General features: G+C 38.8%; 1 long non-coding RNA gene across 1 annotated transcript in view; it reads left to right on the top strand.

Annotated features, from left to right (window-relative positions):
* Nucleotides 1-3,444: 3,444 nt before the first annotated feature.
* Nucleotides 3,445-24,398, top strand: part of LOC110353380 (uncharacterized) — a 32,518-nt gene continuing 11,564 nt past the window's right edge. The window contains exon 1 of the long non-coding RNA XR_003497950.3: nucleotides 3,445-3,587. This is a non-coding gene — a long non-coding RNA (uncharacterized lncRNA). The remainder of the gene's footprint in view (nucleotides 3,588-24,398) is intronic.

The raw sequence follows: 24,398 nt of genomic DNA, 5'->3' as shown, positions 1-24,398 counted from the left end.
GTTTTTAGGAGTTAAACTGTGAAGATCATGACAGGTTGGATAGTTGGATAGAATGGTCTCTGTGTACAGTATTTGTTAATCTTTTTTTTTTTTTTTTTTTTTTCCCCTTACATTTAATTTTATTTTGTTTTAAATTCTGAGTCCCCATTCAGCACAAAATTAAGGATAGCAATTCTTGGGCACAGAAGTATTTTTAAAGGATAACAGAACGTCACCTCATAATGCTCAGAACCTCTGGAAATCTTGCACTTCAGAACTATTTCTGTGATATCATTATAATAGCAAACCCTAGTGGTGAAATATTTGGAAGGATTAAGGTATTCTGATAAACAGAATGACACAAAGGAAACCTCAATAATTTCCGCTTGGAAAGTCTTTTACAGAAAGCATACATATGGGCATGGTTCATTAACCCAGTATATCTTTTCCTCTGTCTTCTGCCTCACTACTTCAGTGGTCAAGTTATATGGTATAGAGCTCAGCAAGAAATGTTTTGCTCAGAATTATTCAAGCCTATAACAGAGAGAATGTGCAAAAACTCAGCTCACTCAGGGAGATATGATTTAAGGTCTTGATTTCCTTATTCTGGACGAAAACTCCCTCCAGAGTGGTAAGAACTAGCAGATTAGAAGACAGATGAGCAGACAGAGAAGATCTGAGGAGCAAACACCAAGACTGGAAAGACTTGATCAGAATTTAGAAACATGTGAGAACCCATTTAAGGTGAAGGAGATCACGTTTGTGACTTCCAGTTTATACCTGCTTGGAAACTTGGTTTGTGTAATATCCTAACCCTAACCAGCAAAAAAAACCAAAAACAAAAACAAAAACAAAACAACACAAAACAACAAAACTCTGTTAAGTTTCACAGTGCTGTAAATTGATGTCGTGTATGATGGCACTACCTAACTCCTTTTCTTTTGTTGGAAAGGAATTAGGTAGTGCCCTTCCCTAAGGGGTAGGTTTCTGCCCTTTGTGGTGAAAGACCCTTCTCATAGAGTGCTTCTGACATGAAGAATCTCACTCACACTGATCTCAAGGTGAAAGTATCTTTTCTCCTCTCCTGGACCACTTTGTCTTTCACCTGATAGATTTCTGTTGTAACTTTTAATTGCATTTGTCTCCGCGAAGCATACTGTGAGACAGTTTTCATAAAGAGACTTTAAGCTAGATGCAGTTACACACTGCTGCAAGCATGTCTCACATCAACACAGCCAAGACCATGCCAGATGCCTTTAAGAACATCACAGGAATGTTGTTTGTGGATAAATGGGTAGCTGCTCTCAGTGACATAAATTGACACATATTCTTGATCTCAGAGCCCTTATAGCACCAAATGTTATAGCATGAAACTTGATGGAACACATACTGCAGCCAACCCGTGCCAGACTTTATACAAGTACAAAGAAAACATCTGTTCTTTTCAGCAAATTGCTACCTTGGAACATGTTGCACAGGGTCATGTTCAAAAGATCTGATGCTTCATCAGTCTTTGCAAATACATTGATCCCAGTCCAGCCAGAATTTAATAACATGGAAAATGTCCTCTTACCACTGCACTGGGGATATCACAAGCCATAATTAGTTAACGATCGTAATGTTTCTAGTCTTTTTGGATGAATAATTTCCTTGTTGAAAACAGAAACTTTGTGTTAACCAAAATTATTCTTATTTGGCTGAGGATCATTTTTGGAAAAAAACAAAAATGTTTGTTTTATTATGCACAGAAGGCATAAGGTTTTCAATTTGAGGGGAACAACACTGTCTGTGCTTAAATTAAATAAACAACATAAAAATAAAACAAATAAAATTAAACTTTTGTTGTTGCTTTTAAACAAAATATTGTACTTTAGCAGATGCAGCTTGCCAAGAAAAGTAACACTCTGTATAAAAAGAAAGAGTATTCTGATTTGATTTTTCAGTATGGCTATCATGCAAAAAATAAACAATTGCTCACAAAGTTGCAGGTGCTGAGTCTTCAAGGTATGCTTCTGAAAGACAAAGGCTCTTTTCATCTGGTGTGCTGGTATAGGCTCCTCGACTCCCACCGTGAATGATAAATATTGCTCTACTCGTTGAAACACTGTCTCATACTGAAATTAAGCATCTGCAACCTTGTAGGCCCCTAAAAAATGCAAAGATCAGTAATGGGATTCATATCACTTTAGTTTTCTAGCCTCAGCTACAGGTATAGATTTCCTTTAGTCAATGGAGTGAGGGAGAAACATTTCCAGTGAAGATTTATCTCATCCCAAGACAGATACTTAAAGAGATTGGATCCTTCATAGAGAATCCCCTCTACTGACTATGTAAAGCACTTGGACACCTAACTTTTGGAAGGGTAAAAATGCTTGTGATGAATCTTGTCCTTATGTATTATGTCTTATGCCAGGGAAATATTTTTCCTCACTATTTCTACACTAAAAATGAACAACATTAAAACCTGTTGTTTTCACTGAGATGGTCTTGTTCTCTTTTGCTTGCATGGATCTAAAAAACACATCATTAAAGACAACAGATATTATCTAGTGTAAAACTGGAGGAAGTCAGGGGAGATCTTTTATGTTTGCTGTACAAAATACCATGCAACTACACTATTCTGACACCACATGGACTAGGTATTTTTTCCTAACAAGAAACAGAAGCTCTAGCTTTAAGAGGTGGTGAGAATAAAGCAAAAATACACCATAGTACTTCCTAAAATTTACAGTCTATTAACATGAGAATACCCCCTCTCCTCCTTTTATTATGCTTGCTTTAGCTTTTTAGGAACAGAAACTGTTCTTGACTGTGTATCTGCATGGTTTGGTGTGGCCGTACCTCCACTGGATTCGTGTTACAACACATGAACATTAATGAACAACAACAATAATAATGCAGAATAGAAATGGAAGATGACAGCAGTTTAGGGTTGTGTCACTGAAGGCTCAGAACTTCATTTTTTAAAGAATTTATCTTGCAGACCTGTTCTTTGAAAGGGTAGACCCAGGTGCACTTCACAGGGTACTTTGTGCAATGATTAAGAGCTAAGTTGTACACCAGGCTAATTATACTGTTGGTTGTGGTCCAGCGAAGACTTAAATTTGCAACTTATTAGAGAGTTTATTGGATTGCCAACCCAAGCATTTCTTAGAATAAACAGTTTTCTCCTAATTTTGCTGAAACTTCAGGTTCTCATAATATGATTGTTAAAGGTAATAAAATTTCAGCAAGTTAAATATCATAAGCTTTGGGTATTCAGTAAAGCAGAACTAATTTAGTTTATAGCAAAAGGCTTCCGTCTATCCCATGAAGTTTGCTAAGGAAACCTGACAAACTGAAGGCAGAGAGAGCAAGGTTGGATTCAGCTGCGGTGCATCACCCAGATGATGCTGGTGACTCAGGCAGCTGGGCCATATCAGTGGACCACTCCTCTTCCTGCAGCAGCTGCTCTGCTGGGGTGATTGGGTTTGCAAGAGGAAAGAAGTCAAGTGACTGGAAACTTCTGCTACTCTTGTGTCTGAGAACCAGCTTTAACCTGAGCTGGGTTAAAACTTTAGTGAAAAGGACAAATGTGTGATTGGCTATAAGCTTGTGAAGTCTTCTGGGTATGTAAAAAATTTTCTAGTTGAGCTATAGAAAATGAAGTCTGATACATTAGAGATGGCTGAAATGAAGCTTCCTTGAGAAAGTCTGATATTTCAATGCTTGTTTTCATTGAAAATTAGTGTAAGAATTAAAAGATCAAAACTTCTGGAAACCAAAACTTCAAAAACCTTGATCTATAAATGTCAAATTGCATTGTTTCAACATGTTTTATTCTAAGAAAATGTGCTGACTTTCTCTTACTAGAGGTATTTAAGTGTATTGAAAATTTGGGATTTAGTTATTGGCAACGTCTGTGTTGGCACCATTACATTTTGGGGTGCAAGCGTATACTTCAGTTATACAGAGATGTTAGTTGTCTTGTGGGGTTTGTACTACAGTGAGGACAAATAACCTGTAACAACAGAAAAAGCGGTGGGGCACACCCTGATCCCTCAGACAAATTCAGAGTTTTACGCTGATGTGGTTCAGTCAAGCACTTTGCTTTCCTTCATAGAAAATCCTTTCAAAGTTATTTTTCTCCAGAATATTTAAATTAAGATGGAGGTGAGTTTTCTGAGGAAAAAAAATCTGACAAGCTTTGTGATTAATGTTGCGGATTCTTAACCCTTTGCTCTCCAATTACTCAGTTTGTAGTACAGTTTCACAAATGTATTTATCATGTGTTTTTATAAGAAGAGAAATAGTGCAGTCACCATACTGTCAAGGCTTTTTCTATTTTTATTTTTTCCTAGTTGGGTTGTAAACAGAGATAGCTTCTTTCATACTTTAAAATAGATGTGGCTATATTTTTTTACCTTAGGCCCACCCTGGGCATGTGACTTCCTTCCCTTTTATCCTGTCTCTCAAATTAATAACTGAGATAACAGATATAAGTATTCACATTCATAATTTAGACTTCTGGGGCAACTATAATCATGACGAGCTGAAAGAGCAGGCTTTGACTTTCAGGAAGTTAGTTGACCTGATTGAAAAAAGAGAAAAAAACAAGTTTGTTTTTTTTCAACCTAATCAGAAGGTCCAAAAAAAAAAAAAAAAAGATAATCTCCTTCCCTTGCCAGTCAGGGGAAACCTGTGAAGCAAAAGCAAAGCATGGTTTGTAGCCCATTCAGTAAGATATTGGATGCCAGCCTAACACATTGCAAGTTGTATAGCAAAGATCATTACGGTAGTGGAAGACTTGGAATATCCTCTTCTGCTGTCCTAGAATAGAAGTGTCATAAACAAAATAAAATCCCTGTCTAAATAAGATTACCTTCTGTTTCAGTTGTCTATATCTCTTTCCCCATTTTTGCATGGTTTCCAAGAAGAATCCTGTCCTGATAGCTTAGGGTCATTTCAACCAGATTTCAGAGTAGATGAGTGTATCAAGCTTTCAGAATGCAGGTAGCTGGGCAGGGGAAGGTGTTCCGCAAAACTCACCCATGTTAAATGGTAAAGGGCCCAAAAAGAGAGAGGTTACACGAGCATCATGAGAATCTTTTTGCCCTTTAACCATGACTGCCTTCAAACACTGCCATGGGCCACACCAAACGGCCTCTCCCCCTCTGCTACTCTGGCGTTAGTTGGGCTGAGATATACAAATATTGGACTGATAACATGCAGAGATCGGAATCCTGACCTTGTCAACAAAATTGAGTCAGGACTGAGCTTTCTTTGTGAAGAAGGAAACATTGGTCCTCTGCACCTTTCACTTAACAGGGGGTGCCCTGGCCCTGGTAGTACTTGTGACTCCTCTCCTTAGCATCAGAATTTGGGTACTGTACTGTGGCCACTGCTGGACAGCATCCTGTGTGGTGTTGCTCTGTACTTGCTTCTGTGTTTTAGGGTGCATTTCTTTCTCAGAGTTAAAGCTCTTGATTGCAAGTGATCTATTCTTATTGATTTGGAAAGGCTGAACTTTAGATAGCTGTTGTTTAACATCTCAGAACTTTAATATTAGATTAGAAAGATATCCTTGACTCATTGCCCTGAACATCAGAAAATATATGGATCAAACAATTCTGCTTTTTCAGGATCATTTCTGACAGTCCTGTCTTATAATAACAAATTAGTTCTGTGGCTAGGATTCTTTCTGCTGGGCTAGATAGGACTAGAGAGGACAACTCAATCATTCACCCCAATTACCTTCAATTGTGTCTTCAGCCCAACACAGTCTGGAAAATACTTGTCAGCATCCTGTGACAATGCATGTCCCCCTTTTTGAGATCTTGCACTAAGACACTGAAAAAACTGCTTTGTGTCTTGGAAGAGAGCAGTAAACATCATAAGCTGCAGGTATAGTTGGTTATTTTCCTTCTCTTAGCAGTTTTCTTCAATAAATCTAAACTATGTATTTATTATTATCCTTTTTTTCTACTCCAGTGAGTGCGTGTGTATATGTAATATATCTATAATACATTGTATATAGAACTACCTTTGAGTGGATATGTATATATGATTTAAGCGCATGCATACTCACATACTTTTAGCTGCTTCCACTTTTCAGTTAAGACAAGTTATTTTTTAAGTCAGTATTCACTGAAAGTAAGAGTGTGGCTTTTATGTTATATAGTGAAATGTCCTTTAATAGTTCCAAATATCTGTTTTCCCCAGCCCTCCAATTCAAATACTCCCTTCTGGCTGATTTGGCACATAATGGTTTTCAGTTCAGAGCTATTTATTATTCTGATACTTTTAAAGCAGTAGGTAGACCAAGTCCTGTTTTGGATTGTGTATTTTCTCTGCACATGGCACATATGATCAAATTAGAGTTACTGCATTGTGTCATTAGCTGACTTTCAGGTGCCTGAGGAGTTTGTCTTTAACTGTTCCAGTGAGGTTTTATATTTGCATCTCTCAGATGCAACTCTTTTTTGAATTTTCCTTTCTCCACAGCACATTATTCTGCTCACCAGGTAGTAACTGTTCCAGTAGTCACTTTCTCACACAAACTGTTTCTTTCTAAATGTCAGGGGTGACTGTAACAAGCAAATGAAAGTAAATTGTGCTACAGAAGGACTCAGCAATTAAAAAAGCATGACAACAAACACCTCCCAGCCAAGCAGAACTGCAAACAACTCATTATAATTATTCCAGCCTGTTTGAACCTGACTTCCGCTTGCACACTCAGGCGAAGCTGCGAGCCTCTTCTCCATCAGAGCTGATTCAGTCTTTTGCTGACTTCTTATAGCACAGCATAGATAAGGGCTCTTCAGTGGTAATTTGCTTGCGTTTTTAATAAGGAGAAATTTTAGAAAGCAGAGACTAGTGAACATAATAAGCTAAATGTATATATGTGAGCAAGGAGGTCAATGTGCTGTTTCTTTCTTCTTTTTGCTTCCTTGTGAGACGCAAATTGAGACTAAAGCAACGAAAGGGTTTGGATGCACTTTTCTCCTGGTTCTTTAAGCTACACGTGTGTATGGTTTGCTGGAAGCTGTTTTCACAGCTGTTCCCCAGCTCTGTGGTTGTGAACCTGGTGTTACTGCAAGAGCAAAGGGCTGCACAAGGTTTAGCTCCATGAATTGTGGCTGTGATGGACTGCCATGGTCAGGGCTTGGGCACTGCCCTAGCAAAACACACCAAGAGGCTTGCAGTTATCACAGGATGTTTGACATACATTTTTCTGTTTGGAGGGTACAGATAAATTATTTCTGTGTACCATGCTGCTATTTCAACCTAAGCAAGAGCTTTCCAGTGAGACCAACAGGAGCTGCTCCAGATGGGAGCTCAGACATGAGTTTGAGGCTCGGTTGGAGAAAGGGGAGCTTTGAGGTCAAAGATAATGGGTAAAGCAATACCATAGTCAGCACCACCATCCTTGAGTTATAGTGGAGTTTAGGTATTAAGGAGCTCATAAAAAGTGAAAGGGGCACATTGAGGGCAATGACTTATCTCCATAGCTGTGTTTACAAAACATCCAATATCAGTAACATTACATAGTGGCTACAAAAGGGAGGGTGAGCCCAGTGTTGCTGGAGTATAGCAGGGGCATGTCTGCAGCTTCCTTTGTGGATGGCACAAAAAGCAGTTAGTTCAAGGCTGATCTTTACCACATGTCATGGCCAAGAATGAAAACATCTGGGGAGGAGCACCTTAAGTGGAGGTTACCAAATCATGACAGCTGGGATGTGCTGAGCAGAAACTCAGTTGTTCATGATGCAGTCTGCATGTCCATTTTAACTGGGGCAACATGGAAAAATATTTTAGGCTTTACTTGTTCATGGTTGGGCTGAGATGAGCCAAGGAGAAAAATGGTTTTGTTTCACAATGAGCTGTGCAGTAGGTAATGTGCATCCATTTGTTTGGAGACTGCAGGTGGAATTCATCAGAAGGTCAGATAGGATCTATGTGCCAATTACATCCCACTCAAACCTTTGTGCACAGGAATGAATTTCACCTTGTCTGACCCATGAAGGCATGTGAATACATATCTCCATTTTCTTAACACTACATTTTCATAGTTTCAAATTGCTAGATTTTTCTTTTTCAACAGTAACATTCCTTGATGTATATCTGTTTCTAGTCTAATACTTACCTCTAGCTTGAAGTGAATGGCAGAGATCTCTTTAGTCTGCGGTTGCAAGGGTAACTGAATCATTTACTTTTGTAAAGTGAAATCCATTTCTTCTCAAGTCTTCTGCAACTGAGGTAGTATTTGCAGAATGCTTTGAAGATGAAAAGCACTACGCTATATAAATATTAAGTATTATTTTTATATCTTCATCATCTATGTTTTTAAAATTAATATGAAAAATCCTATGAATACCCAAATGCCCAGTAAAATGCATATCCTTTCTCTAATCTTAATGCTTTATTTTCATCTATGAATCCTCTTAATCTTTGAAATTAATTACCATGATTAAAAATGGGAGATGTGTTTTCCCAGAACAATCAAATTGTTCTGTTGCAAATTTTCGTACTCATTTTGCATCATTAGTTTAATTTCTTTTGATATTAAAACACACACATGCACACACTCACAGTCCTGGATATGACATCTCTCTGTTTAGAATGAAAGGAAGACTTAATGTGCTACTTGCTGACTACAGCCAAAAATTGACCCCTAGGACTGAGAAGGGGTCTTACCTTGCCTGCCTTGGGGTTCTCTGTGTGGGCAAAGTCAAAGACTGCTGACCCCTCAGCTAGTGCTCAGGAGAGTTTTTATCCATCCATCCATCCATCCATCCATCCATCCATCCAAAAAAATTGACTTACAAAACTGAGACTCTCAACAAATAGGATATATTCACACTGAATGCGTCCCAGTGGGAAGGAATCATAATACTGCAGTAGCAAGATTTATACAAATGACAATTTGAGTTTAACCGCAAGTCACATTTCTTTGTCCTTGTGAACTGACTTCTACTCCAGTGTCACAAAACCAAATGCAAGAGGACTTCTGCTGTGTTGGGAAATCAAAATGGAACAAAGTCTAGTACTTTGGTAGGTGACTGATGAACAGGGCCAACAAATGTGTTTCCCAACAACTGAAGCAAGAGTAATTTCTTGCTGTGGTTGGGTTTTGATTCAGTCTTCTCCACATATTGCTGATATTTGTATCCAGGTTTTTGTATTGTTTCTGTTCATTGCCTACTGTACTTGGGCATGCCTGAGCCATCTTCCTTTTTAACAAAGAGAAGAGAGAAAAATATCCAAGTCCTTACACTGTTCAGATCCCCTGACCAGAGCCAGTGGGAGAGAAGGGGAGAAGGAACTCTTTCAAAATATTAGTGTCAGTATGTTTCGAAGAACCTCTACATGCAGCACTCACAATGTGAGGCTCTAAGGAAGTCAATTGAATGGTTCCCTAGGAAGATCTTGCTTTGATATAACACAGAAGGTTCCTTTTGTCGCAAAAATGGCAAGAAGAAAGGGGGCAAAATGTGTGAGCTGAAAAGGAAGAGAAACTGAAATAGTCACATCACAGGCACTCAAAATGGATCTTTTGTTGTAGATCACAACAATACAGAATTTCTAATGCAGAAAGGATTCAAGAATAGAAAGGAAGGCATCCAGTGTGCAAGAAAAGCACAAGGAGATGTCTTTTATTACCCTATATATATTTTTTTTTTCCCTCACTCTCATCAGAACAAAGAGAAAGGTCAGGCATAAGATGTAGAGATTACTTTGGTAATACAGGCACTATTGTAATTATATGTGACTGACAAAACAGGGAAATCATCCATGTGGAAATCTCACAGAAATAATTATTAGTCCAGTTGGCTGTGGAAAGAGGTATGTGTGTGTAGAAAGTGAGACAGCTTAGTCAAAAAGGGAAACAGAACCAGCAGAACAAAGCAACAAGAGCTGAAATGGGAAAGCCCTGTGAAATGATTAAGCTAACTGAAGGGATGCTGGCAATGTGGAGCCATGAAACTGAACAGTGTGGGGATGGATGAGCTTCTGCAGGTTGCATAGGAAATTCCTTACAGAGTCTGGAATAGCTGAATATTTGTGGGCTAGGAGATATGGGCATGAAGCTCAGAATGGTTGGGAAATGGTTTCTTTGTTCTTGAAGAGTTATTGAAGGAAGTAAAATCACCTTAATAAACAACTTGTTGTAAAAATAAAAGAATATATTTTTATATATATATACATTTTTTCAAATGAATATCAGAAAATTTTTGATGCAGTCTGAAAATCCAGAGTTCTGAATATTAAAAAAAAAAAAAAAAAAAAAAAAGACTTTTTAGGAAACCCTTGTTTTCTTTTCAAGTAATAATACTGTTACCAGCTGCAAGTGACATGGAACAAAGGCTTTTAATAAATGCTCTAGCTCTCAGGTGTGACAAGACAGCTCAACATGACCACTGAGTTTCTTCGCCATGGTCTTCTCAGTGCTAGAACAGATCAAAGAGCAGGGAGGAGATGGAGGGCACAGAGGATGATACCTGAGGGTGAGTGTGGTGTTTAGAAAAGGTATTGGTGAAATGCTAGGAGTGCCACCAAAAGAGAGGTAGAGCTCAGCCTGGGGCAGGGAAGGAGCCCTGGCATGTGGCAGTGTTGTCAAGTGAAATAAAGGAAAGCAGTAGCTGACTTTTCATGGATGGAAACCATGGGCATGGAGGGAAAGAAGTCCACAGAACCACAACTGTTTTCTATTTACTTCAGGGGAAGGAAGAAAGAGTAGAAGCAATCTGTTATTTCCACATTTTTCAAAGCACAAAGTTCCAAGATATCATTCGCTAAATTACAGAAAAAGAACAAATGACTACAAAATTTTCACAAACCGTACCTTGACCTCCCTTCCTTCCCTACTCTCATGGTGTGGAGAGAGGATTAGCTGCAAGCTCTGATTCTATGGTCAGTGCCTGTGCTCATTTTATTGCTTTGACTGTTCCCTACTGTGGCTCTGGAAAGTACAGAAAATCTTTTATGTAATGAAAGTTAGCCCAGAAGAAGAATCTGCTCTGATTAGATTCCCCAGAAGACAATACCAGATCTAATTCCTTCGGTTTAACTTTCTACTTCCGGAGGATTTGCCAAGGAAGGAATTTATTTTTTTTTTCCCTAGACAAATGTATTAATATTTAATAAAAAGCAAAGCCAGATGACACTTCTAAAGAAAATAACAAATTTACATAAACCTTTGCTGTGTTTGAACAGAACAAGATAAATTGAGGAGGTTTAACTCAGATATTTTTTCTTCTCTAAAAAATAATAACAATAACATATCCAGAAGGCTTGAACTTCAGAAAGTGTGTTTTTTTGTGTTACTCCATATCAAGATGTCTTGGGACTTAAAAAAATGTACGACATCCTCTTTCCCATTAACTTCTCTCCTGATTCTGGCTTGCCCTCCTCACCAGTGCTTGACTCCTGTACCAGGCATTTGCAGATGGCTTACTAAAAAAGTGCAGAGTTAAGGGAGGTTTTTCCACCACAGGCTGTCTCCTCAGGCTTTGCCTTTGTGAATGAAGGTGTCTTTTTGCTTAGCAAATTTTCAGCATTTTTAGTCATGGAGGTTTATTGTCCTTCTGCCCAGGATTGGGCATTTTATTTTTTTTTTACTTTTAGTTATTTAATTATTTTTAGTTTATTGTATTCTAAGTGAGTCTATAGTATAAAAGGTTATATAGACTATTTTAAAGAAAAAGAATTCACTCTTAGGAAAGCAAAAAAGAAGGGTAAGAATTTCTGCCACTGGTTAGGCCTACCTGGTGCCAAGCTCACTTTACTTCTCTCATATTTTCCTTCAATATCTTGTTAAATATGACCTCTGTCTGGCTGCTGTGTGACAAAGATTTCACCCCAAGGACGGATAAGGACCACAGAGGCCATGAATGCTGTGATACAACATCTCTAACTCAGTACGCTGGTGGTATGCTGAAGAAAGGTCTGACTTTGTGGTGCCCTCACACCAGCCCATTTCACTGGCTCTCTCTTCCCTCCAGTTGTACGTGTCCCCACAGAGGTGAAAGCATCAGTAAGACTGATCACTTAAACATCATTTCCCTCCTGGCTCACTGTTTTGCTCAAAAGGCTTCACAGAGACATTTGCTAACTCTATTTTAGAAGGATATATCAAGTCTCCTACCAGGACCCTGTACAGTCTTTTTCAGTATCACTTTACTCTCCATTGCCAAGCTTTTAAACAAAAATAAACCAAGATAATGTCTATAAATCATCTTCCCTCCTTTCCAGCTCAGCACCAGTGAAAGACTGTGGTAAGTTATCATGTTTTTAACTATGAACCTGTCTGCTCTTTGTCATTTATCTTGTGTCTCCCACTCTGGTCTGGCTCAAGGCTGAACATTAGCAAATGATGAATGCAAGGCTGTCTATCCTGGATTGTACTGGCATTATTAACCCATATTCTCCTGAATATTTCATAATATAATACATTATTCATGAGTTGCTGGAGCTGTGGTATTGACTCTTAGGTTAGCTGCCCTGTGTGTGGGGGTAGGACAGAAATGTTTGCTATCCAGGGGCAATCTCTATACTGCATTCTCAGGGATTTTTCATCACCCCTTTGATTCTGAATACTGTAGAGCAGATTAGCTAGTGTAAATTTATTTCACATTTATTTACACATCTGTCCTAATAGTGTTTTTTCCAGGTGGCTATGGTATCATATTTTGATTTATTGTGTTTCTAAGATCCACAAGAAATAATTGATTAATGCAACAACTCTGTGGCTGTAACTTATAGTCAGTTTCCATTTGATTAAATAATGATGTTCTATTAAGTATTATCTTAATTTTCCTCTGTTTCTGTTCCCCATATATCTATCATTTGTAGTCACTTTTTTTTTTTTTCCCCCCTCTATTCTGTATTCTTTTTCCCCTTGAGACACCACCTCAGGAAGCAGCTGCTACATATAAGCATCAGTAACAGAAACACACAGGTCCTGTAGTCACCCTGTGGACACAGCCAAACTTGCTTGAGACAAGCCTCTGGAGCCCCAAAGTTCAGTTGGACTCTGAAGGTGTGATAATTTTCTTGTTCACAGTCTTCAAATTCATCCCACAATTGAGTAAAGAGCCATCATTATATCATTCTGTTCTTTACTGCTTGTTTAGATGCACGTCACAAAGCAATAGCTTTATGCCTCCTATTTCTCCGTGAAACTCCTTTCTGAGAAGTATTTCATAATGAATGCCAAAGCAACATATACATTGACTGGAGTCGTCCTGGGAAACTGAGGCAGCTCTGATATCCTGACTGTGAAGCAGGCTTGGTTTTCAGGTTGAGATACATATGATTGTATGCACAGTGGGTGATAAATGAGCATATTGCCACATATGATCTCAAGAAACATTGACAATTGTTGCCCATCTGGGGGCTTTGGGTTTTCTTATTCTCTCTTTCTAACAGTATGATTGCTGGAACAGATGGTCAATGGTTGTGGAAGATATCCAAGCAAAGAACTGACACAGATTTCAGGATGTTTATTTCAAGATCTTCACTCTGCATTTTGATCCTTTAAAAAATAAAATGGAGAACACTTCTGACCCATTTTAGGCCAAGAAATTCTGCAGAACTTGGCCTATTTCCTTCACTGAGCTCAATGGTGGAACATGGTCCATATCATTGCTGTCTTCTGATGGCAGAACTGCTCACTATTGTGCTCCAAAAATATAACACTAAGAAGTTTCAGTATAAACTAAGGAGAGGACCATAAATCTGTTCTGCTAGCAGCAGTCTAAGAAAGTGATGAAGAAAAATGATGAATTGGGAAACATGATTATTAAGCAATGGAAAGTTATTCCAGTGTCCCCAGTCATATGCTCCTTCCTCCTGCTGCAGAGGTGGCATCATCAGGGGAATAAAACCCCAAAATAGATTATGTTGCCTGCAGCTGTTTGCATATGTACAAAATCATAACAAAGAAATCATCTCCAAGAGAGCTTAGGGTCACGACTGGGGGAGCTTGATTTTTCTTCGGAGCATCTGCAGAGCCCCCTGCAGTGGTGATTATCAAGCTGTGTGTCATGTAATGAGGGGGCTAAAAATGGCTAAGGCTAGAGGCACTGTAGGTAGATGGTTAATGAGGTGCTAATTGGATAAGAAAAAGAGAGGGAAATGAGCAGGGAGACTAGTGTATCCGAATCAGAAGAGCTGTGAAATGTGGAAACAGGGTATTTTTGTCTCCGACTCCAATTCCCACCTGTGTAGGAGTTGAATATTTCCCTTGACCCAGCTGGAGACCTCGTTGTCCCACATGACTCTTCTGCTGGTGCATGGACATGAAGCTCAGGTCCTGTTTCAGCTTGTCATGGAGCGGTCGCTGACAGCTCTTCCTTACAAATTGTCTACCTCTGTCCACTGCAGGAAAGAGCACAGATACTGATTCTTGCATCTGACTGATAGATAGTTTCTCTAAATGGCACAGAGACTCAGATATTCTGGGTTCCCTGAGTTAAGCTTTGCTCTGAGATGAGCAACTTCCTTCTTTCAGCTATCATATGAAACTTCTTTCTTGCATCTCTGTCTTGCTGATATACTAGGGAATTGTAACCACTAAAAAACAAAACAAAAACATCAAACTCCCTCATTTTCTCCCTTCTTCTCTTATGTGTGTTTTTTGTTAATGGTCCTTATGGAAATATTTCACTTGAACATCACCAATTTTTAAATTAAGACATTATAACCTGTATTCTACTGGCCTCAGTATCTCAATGTTAGTTCTTTGAAATATTTGATTATTTTTTTTTGTATAAACATGGGATAAAGTCTAACAATCTAGATTTCAGTCACAGCATTGCTTCAGATTTTTCATATGCCATAAATAAGTTCCTGTGGTTTATTTTCCTTCTTTTTGAAACAGAGATCATGTTACACCCCTGGCTGTTGCAGGGCAGGCAGTAAATTATGGTAATCAAAGACCATTCTTTGATTGAATGGGGATGGCCATACCATGCAAAATGGTGGTGTTACATATGTTCCTGGTGCCTATGATTTCCACCTGGCTTTTAGGCTGAATGACACTGAGCTACTGTTCAAAACATGCTTAGATCCTCTGGGGACAGTAGGATTTTCAAGGTCTACAACCATGTGCAATGAAAGATGTGATGATATGCTGAATTTGTTGTCTAAGTGAAATGAAGAAAATGAAAATTATACCAATGCTGATGAAGGTGAGCAGCAAACTTTAGACTTAAATGGGGAAAATCACAGCATTATCAGTCAGTTATCACAGTAACCAAGGAGCCTAGAATTTGGGTGTCAACTTTCCAATCATATTGTCTCTACTTGGCATAACAAGGTACATTTTCTTTCAAGGGAGTCTAATCATTTCTCCACCGGAAGTCATTTAAAAGTTTAAGCACCCGACTGCATTCAGGAACTGGGGGAATTCAAATTTCTCCTGGATACCTGCAGCTATATGGTTATATATGGTTATATATAGAGAGAGGGGGGAAAAAGAGAGAAAAAAAAGACAGCTCTGTGAAAGTCAGGCAGATAAACCAGTTGAATGAGACACCCTACTTGTTATTGCTATGTCTTGGTTGATACGAATTTCATGCTCAGTGACATCCAGTGGCTGGAGTTAAAATACTGTAAATCCAGGTCTTCTCTAGGGACTGTACAGGCCATTTTTTGTACTCTGAGCTGAACCAAGGATGCTAGCAATAGCAGATATCTATGATGAAAAGTAGTCTTTGAATGACACACTTGTCTTACTGTAGAGACATACACATGGTCAGATCTGCATTAGAGTCTGCAATGAGAAAACTGCAAAAGGCTTTAGAAGTGTGGATTTAATCAGGGATTTTTCTTTGTGGCAGAGAAATGAGATTATGATGTAAAATAAATCAGTAGCAGAATTAGAAAGCAGAAAGTCTTGAGATCTGGGATACTTAATCCTTGACCTGTTGCTCAAATGATGGTAACAGCAATCAGGCTACACTGGAATCCTCTTACTGAGTGCATGATGAACATGTAATCTATTTCTGAATTATGAACCGGAGGGGATTTATTCAGACCCGTTTTTCTTTTCTGCCTGAGATAAGGACTAAGAACAAGCTGCAAAATATAGATGTAGGATTATGGTTGCTGCAGATGGGGTAGAGCCACTTACAGGTAGATCCAGGAGGGAACCAACTGCTTCCTGCATATCATGTGTATCCACAATGCACACAATTTCTTTTTATCAGATAGGTATAGATATTCTTTTAGCACACAGCTATGAGACTGGTGTATGGCGCAACTGATAGTCCAAACTACTGACCAAGTAGGTTCTCCAGTTTCCTGACTCAAGGACTATACCTATGTAGTACTATGTAATATAATAACATGATGCTATGCTATTGCTTTTAAGCTTAACTGTATTGTCTATGCATGGTTTTCTATTTTTTCATTGCTTTATTGAATTTAAATCAGAGACTTAAAAGCTTCTACATTTTATCCAGTTTCTTATTTGCCTTTAAAGACAAAACCAAAAAGTATTTAGTATATCATTATTCTAAAAAGTCACAGCAGGGAATAAAATTATGTTTGTACTGGGCACATTGCTAGCCCAGTGGGAATTAATAAAATTTCTCACTCTGTTGCTAAATTTCATTGAATAAGAGTCACCAAACAATTCATCCAGCATCATCCTGGGCTTCTCTTTTCTCCAGTAGGATAGAGAAAGAGTCAGCCATGTCACCCACTTCCACAATTTGTTAGGCATAGTATTGTGTTTGTGTGGGTGTCAGACATAGTCATCCCTCGGGACTATGTTAATCAATGCATGGTGTCTCACAGCCTTGTCTCTGCTGCAGTGCTGCTTCCTCCTTCCTATCTGCAGCTAAGAGAGGTGTATATAGAGGAGAACAGGAGCTTTGCTGGTTGTCTTCCATGTGAATAAAATCCATGCTTACTAACATTTAGAAGTCTCCTTAGGGCTGCTAGAGTAACGTAAACCGGATTTATGAAAAGGAGCAGAATTTGTCCTTTTTGGTCCCCCAGAAAGTCTGAATCAGGTCTTTGTATATTAGGTTCTCCCACAGAGATGAAAACATTCCTTAGGCTGCTTCTTGTTTTGTTTGGCTCTTTCTCTCATCTGAATTAGACATTTTTTTGTTATATATAATATGTTTATTGCTAAAAATTATATAAATGACAGTAAAAGCCTTTCAGTTTTAAACATAATTACCTCAAAATCAGAAGTTTAAAAAAAAAAAAAAACGCACCTGTTCCCTCCTATAAACATGTTGCAGGCCAGGTAAATCATGTTAAAATTTGGAATTGAATAGGGAATCTTGCATAACAAAGTGCTATGTGTAACTTGCTATTTCACACATAAGTTTTATTTCCAAGAGCAAAGGATGTCTTATCCATGACATATTGTCCCTTAAAGCCCTCCCCAAAATGGAGTTTCTGTCCACAACACTTGCTAGAGACATTTGTCAGGTCCATGTCTCAGTGAAACAAACTGAGGGCCTGGGAGATGGTCTGAGAAATAGCGGACTGAAATAATTTAACAGCAGAAATTATGGAACTAATTTGGCATCTCCCATTTTCTGACTTGTAGAAAGCTAACAGCTGCCAGACATGGGAAATGATTTATAATGTGATTGCTCTGAACTATCCTGCCATTAAAAGACCCCCTTTTTTACTTTCTATTTTTCATTTCAAACAGAGATACTTTCCTGCATTGGAAGATATGAAGTGCAGGAAAGTCTTTGCTCTGAGTTTGTCTTGAGTGATTGCCTCCTCTTTGTCACTGATTTTAACTGCATTTGGTGAGGGATCATGTGTATGTAGTTCAAGAAATCAGATGGAACTAGTTGGTGAGGGAGATGGGGTTGGCTATTCTTCAGCTAGATAATTGACTATACTACTGTCTTCAGAGGCTTAACATGGGGATGGAGAGGGGTCGTAGTCTCTGCCCTTCTTGTAGGGAAGGTATTAGAAGGTACTTAGTAGAAGGTATTACAGCAAAAGTTTATGTCTTTACTACATTTCTTCTTTGAACACTTTGGAAACTCATATCAGAGTTACCAGCTTGTACTGTTATTGCTGTTGCTGTCATGTGGTGGTTTTTGGCATATTTATTCATGGATGACAACCTTGCCATGTTAGGAACTGTACAAACACCAAGGGCTTAAGCCCTCAGTGGATGACATAATAATTAAATATATTCCCAGGGATAATGAAATATAAGATGGAGGGATTTAAAAGGAGCCCTTCCACCCTGAAATACAAACCTGATTCATCCCAGCACAAGAACTAACTTGTGTAAGTCAAACTGAAAACGGGCTGATGGAAGGAGTTGTGCAGCTGCAGGGGGGGGGCATTGAGCTGCAAATGCATCCACCCCCTTGGAGTTGGGTGCAACTCCTACACTGCACTGGTAGAAATTGAATCAGGTAAGCTTGAAGATGATGAGGTTGATTTGCCTAATGCTGGCTCTATCCAGCTTCCGTTTCCATTTTGTGCCTCATTGTTTGCATTAAGCAGAAGATTATAATTTACCTCCCTTTTGACTAGAAATGTAGCTGTAGAGTTGTTCTACTTTTTCTCCATCTCCTTTTAATTTCCCTTCTACTACCACAGTCTCCCTCCCACACAAGGACACCCTGTGTTTGCTGTTGGAAAAAGAAATATGGGCATGATATTGCATGAATGGTCTCTCCAAATTGCTGCCAATTTGTGCTTCAATGTGTGTTTCCCCACTTTGGACAGTCCTCTCACCCCTTTCTCCTCCCTCCCCTGTTGGCAGAGGCCAGGAAGGCTGCAGGTGGCAGATGGTGTCTTTTTTTTTTTTTTTTTTTTTTTTTCATTGTAGTGGTTTTGCAACACTTTGTGTCCAACCAACAGTGACTGAAGGTGTGCAGCATGGGCCATTGGATCTGGCACCCTGATCTCAGAGGTTTCTGTCCCAGAGCCTGCCTCAGTGTTGTGATACCCCAGGCCCTGGGACTGGGCAACTCTGGAGCCTCTTCTTGTCTACAGTAAATTTGCTGTGCTGCAATCTCTGTGTAATTTTGCTGCCATCATTAAAATCAGTCTTTGATGGGCACTGATTGTCATTAATTGCTAAGCACTGTGGAGGCTGATGCTTTAGCCCATGACAGCATACAGGGTTTATAGTCAGAGCGGAGGTATTTTCTGCTGCCTCCAGAGCCTGACTTTCAGGATGGGATGAGGATGAATCAGTCTCCTTCTCCACTGAATTTCAAAGAAGCTTGTGTTTTAACTTGGAAAGGGTTCTCAAATTCAGAGGGTTCATACTAGCAGAGCAGCATCTCCTCTTCTGGGAGAACCTCATTAATTTATGGGTTGCTAATTTCCATGAAAGTATTTTTCATGAACAAAATCTCCCCCAAGGTCTCTGCCTCTTTGTCAGTAAGCATCAGAAGCTTGTAGTGAAGCCTTGTATTACGAAGATTTCATTACTTACACTAAGTATACTCCAGAGCATTTATTAATGTACTGTAAAGCAAAAGGAATAATTAAAAATAAACTATGCTTGTCAAAGAAATAAAGTGCATCTTATGCTGCATGATCCTAGCTTCTTTTGAAAATTGTCCTTGTTCATCTGGCCATTAACTCAGGGAGTGCAAGAATTGTGGTATGGTCTGCAAGATGTTAGAGCAATTTAATGATGCTTTTCTTTAAATAACAAGGAACAGCACCTTAATTTTCTGTAAGAGGAGAACCACCGACAGAAGCCCTCATATCTTTTATGTTAGGATTTTAACAGCATAAGAGATATCAAGAAAGGATTGCAAAGCTTAGACCACTTCATGTTCTACCAATTCAAAATAGAAGTATACCTCAAAACATCTAGCGACATGTTTGCAGGTTGAACAGTTGTGTTCTCTGTTAGGCTAATTTTTTTTTGCTTCCAATGTAGAAGCTACCAAAACTGTCATTCATACCCTGAATTGCAGGTTGCTTCTTGGTAAAACATCTTTTATATCCTTCTGGCAAGACAGTGAGCTGTAGAGAATAAGGACAATGTTTAAAAAAAACCAAACAACAACAACACAACTTGACACCATATTGAGAGACACTTGGATGCTTCCATGCCCCTAGCGTGACATCTTTAGAGCTGAGCATATACAGAAGCAATAAATATATTATAAATTCAATCAAGATACTATTGTCTCAACCTGTATAAGAGAACTGTTCTTGCTTATCTCTTCCTCAGCATCTCTCTCTAACTATATCTCTTTCAAAGGAGCTATGTGGCTGCTTAGGCAGAATTGCCTCCAATCCCACTAATGAATTCAGGCCCATTCTGTAGTATTGTTCTCCCAATGGAAAATTAGGAAAATTAAAAAATAAAAGTGCTTATGGAAATGCTGCCAGTACATGCAGATGGAATTCAAGAAGAAATCATCATTCATGTATAGTTGTTGTTCTTTTTTGCTTTTGTTCAAAATAAACTCACTTCTTATTTCTGTACTCCAGGGAAAGAAATATTTGCAACTAACTATGTTTGCAACTAGAAGAATAATAAGAAAGAACAACAGCATATATCTCAGAACTAGCAGTACATTTTAAGCTTGTTCTGTGTCTTTTTTTGTCCTGCTCTAATGGGATGTGTTTCTCAGATATAACTGATACAGAATGGGGGTTTGTTTATGGAACATTTGCTTTTCAGAAGATATTTGCATGTTAAAATGGTGCTTCACTGATTACGTTTAAACCATTAAGAAAGAGAATAACCTATTCTATTAATAAAGATAGGCCTGAATGAAAATCTGTGATTCAAATGCACTGTAAGCTGTCTTTTTCAGTCTTTACTAGATGAATCCACATTGTGCAGTGAAAATGATTTTATCCCTATTTTATCAACGTATCAGTGCATCAACTTGAGGAAATCCCTATCTCTTCTGTCTTCATCTACAGAAGATCATCCTCTCTTTATGAATTCTTCTATTCTTTAAAAGCATGTTTTTTAAGAATAAGGCTACCCGCATCTTATAGAAAAATTTTCACCAGCAGTTATCAAAATACCTGAACAAGGAACCTAGGCAAAATGATGTAGGAAAAATAATGCCTGGAAAGAAAATCCCTGAGTGATTGCAAGATCAGAGGCAGAAAATAGGCATGTATCTACCAGCTGGAGAGAGCCCTGGTCCAACAAACTGCTTTGTTGAGGGACAGTTTAGCACCTTTCTAATCCTAGGGAAAAAGCTTCTCTGGTTCCCTTTCAGTCTCCAGGAGAACTTGCCTGGCCTCCCTCCAGCCTCCACAGAAGTGGGCTATATTGTTAATGCCTGTTGTTTCACATCTTTAGCTCTGAACTGACAAACAGAACAATGGCCTAACAGGTCTCTCAGACAAAGGAAATCTGCCAAAGGGTTTCTTATCCTTGCCTTGCCTGCCCAGCAGATGAAAGATACTCTCATGTTTTTGGTCCTCCGGTGGTTCTAAGGGCTCTGGATTAAAGCTACAGCCTTTTTGTGGAAGATTCCTCTTTGGATGGCTAATCACCCTTCCTGCTGCTTCCTGTTTCTCTCCTTTTGCACTTTGCCTTTTGAACTCTTCTTTAAAGTAATCTTTTCCAACAGAAACATGCTCCATGTTTGTGCAGTACCTCACATGGTGAGATCCTGAGGTGAAAGTAGCTGATAAAAATAAGAAAATCCTTTCAGAGATGTTGGGTGGCAAATTTGTTTCCATGCTACTGAGATGCTTCATGTTAAAATTTGAAATCTTTTCACCTATAAGTATGAACGAGAGTCTATATTTTTATTCCCGGTTCCCATAATATGAATATGGACGATAGCTTTTGTAAAATACTGGTGCTTTGACACGTGAATATAGCCAATCCCCTTTCCAGCCTTCTGCATTTAAAAAGTATTAGGCTTCTGAAAGTCTAAGAGAGACTTTTATTTTCTTTCTACATTTATTCTACAATTTGACGCTCCAGATGGGAACAGGAAAAGCAGAAGTTCAGAGCCCCATAGTTGCATATTTAAGTCAAAGAAACAGAATTTTTAAATGTTTTAATTTCTGGGAAATCAAATGCATTATTTTATTTTTGTAATCACATCTGCTAGTTGAGCTGGAAGAAGAAGTCTTCACTAGGTGACAATATAGATAAAATAAACTGCTTCCCTGTGTGAGGACTGACTGATGGTCATACTCATTCAAGTTTCTCTTTCAAGAAATCAGAGGAGATCCACACAAAGATAGCAGTGAAGTAAAAGGAAGAGAAAGAGTAAGAGAATTGGAATTGATTAAGAACAAACAGAACTTCACCTGACTTGAATTGAGTCTGGGACTCAATTAAACCCAGGTTCATTTTAGGAAAGAGTGGAAAAGTTTCCAGTGCCACATGCCCAGGAGCTACTGGAATGTGATAAATTACTCATGTTATTAATTCTCCAATGGATTGGCTGTTTTTCTGCATTATCTATTCAAAGCAGACACCTGTCCACACAGGGGGTATTTGGAAACTATAGAAAATGTGCTAATAAACATGCGGTGGTTCAGCCGATAAAGCCCAGTTTCCTCATCTATCTCCATTTCACAAAGGGAAGTTTCTCTTTACTTAGGTTTTCCCTGTTGTTTTTGTTCAGGCCACATGATCCTAAATTCACCTCTCAGTTGCTGAGGGAGCCTGACAGGACACAGCAAGGAAGGAGTAATGTGGTCTGCAGGTTGCTCCAGGTAGTTAATCTCCCACTGGCCAAGTAAATCGGTGCTGATACAACAGACTTTATACAAGTCACAACTGAGCTGTACATTTTTTCCTCTTCATTCAGTGAAGATGTGAACTCATAGATGAAGACACCTCAAGTGTTCTCTCTCCCGGTCAAGGGCCACCTTGCATGAAACATCTCAACAGGTGGAGTATTTCTAATCCATCAGATTGCATGATAAGAGGTACTGCTATAGCCATGGTCCTTGCCTTCCACAATGTCTCTTTCTTGCCGGGAAACCCTCAGTTAGGGAGTAAAATAGTTTTTGCTGGAGGTATTGGTGTTGTTGAAGGCTGCAGGGCGGAAAGGAAGCTCTGCCATTTGCTGCAGACACAATGCCATATGTCTTGGTTGTGGTCTAAGATTTGCAAGAAGGAGGCTGTCACAGTCCCTTACTTGAGGCTTAAGTCAACACAAATCTGTAGCTGAATGATTGGATGTGGGCATGCTGCACCCCACCCACAACAGCGAAAACAGTGTCCCATGTGCAGAAGTGCTCGTCACAACCAATATGATAGAATTGCAAAACCCAAGAATGAGAAGTAGAGAAGAAATTCTTGACTCTGAAAAGTGATTTTGTACCAGAAGGATTGCCTATGTCCATTTACACAAGAGGAGGAAGGGGTTTGCTTGTGGAATATAACTTACTTTCATGTTATAATTGTCTATATATAATCTTGCTTCATGTGAGCCTCTCTGGAAGAGATTTATGATTTGAGAAGTGGTAATTTAATAGTCTCACTTAACTGCAATAGTATTCTTGATTTTCCTGCCTTAGAGTCAGCAGATGACTTTCACTACTGAGAGCACAGCCAAAATTGTATGTCTGCTTATTGCTTTTTTGGGGATAGGGGCTGTCAAGACACATATTTCCAAACTGATATAGATCACATTTTTTCTTTTCAGAGAAAACCCTTTCTCACCATGTCCTTGCAAACAGCCAGCAATATAAGACTACTGACACAAAGAAAAGTCTGTAAGCAATGCCACATTGTCAAAGTACCTCATTTACATTATGTTGGTAAATCAGGCAGGCTGAAACCATTTGTCAAAAAAGACATTTGTTTGAATCAGATTCACTTTGCATGCAGGTGATGGTTGGGAGGTTAGTACTTGCTAAATAATTGATCAACTCCTGATTTGTTTGAAAAACAAGGCAGAAACAACAACAAAATGAGGCTTTCAGCTAATGTGGCTTGAGCATTTGAAGAACATTTAATTATGTCATCCTTTGATCAACAAATGCAGCTTTTATATATAGACAGAGAAACAGAATTGCAGTGAGGTCGTTAATAACCTTCTTGTTGAGTGATACACATTATTAGAAGAGCAAGAAGCATACTGTTTTTTGGCCAATTCATTTCAGGATGGAAATCACTGTCATTTCTTTGTTTCCTAAATTGATTTATATTTTCAGACAATATTTATTGTGGTTTTGGAAAGCTATAACAAAAAAAAAAAAAGTGTGTGCAGTACTGGTCCCCTCTTCACAAATTCATAAGCAGACCACAGAGTTCTCTAGGCTCAGGGCTTGACCTATGCTATGCTAACCCCTGCCATAGTATGGAGTAGGAGAAGCAGGCTCTAGAAGAACTGGAGAGTGTGCTTTGCATAACCGGATATTCCCCCCAGAGATTTTAAGGTTGTTTCTTGTCCCCTTGGGCTGGCATGTCTGTCTAAAGCTACAGCTTCCACAGAGCAATCTGTAGATCTGGGACAGCAATGTTATTTTGA

Source organism: Anas platyrhynchos, chromosome 6, assembly GCF_047663525.1.
Source record: "Anas platyrhynchos isolate ZD024472 breed Pekin duck chromosome 6, IASCAAS_PekinDuck_T2T, whole genome shotgun sequence".
NCBI classification, from domain to species: Eukaryota; Metazoa; Chordata; class Aves; order Anseriformes; family Anatidae; genus Anas; species Anas platyrhynchos.
This window is presented reverse-complemented; position numbering and strand designations above follow the sequence as displayed.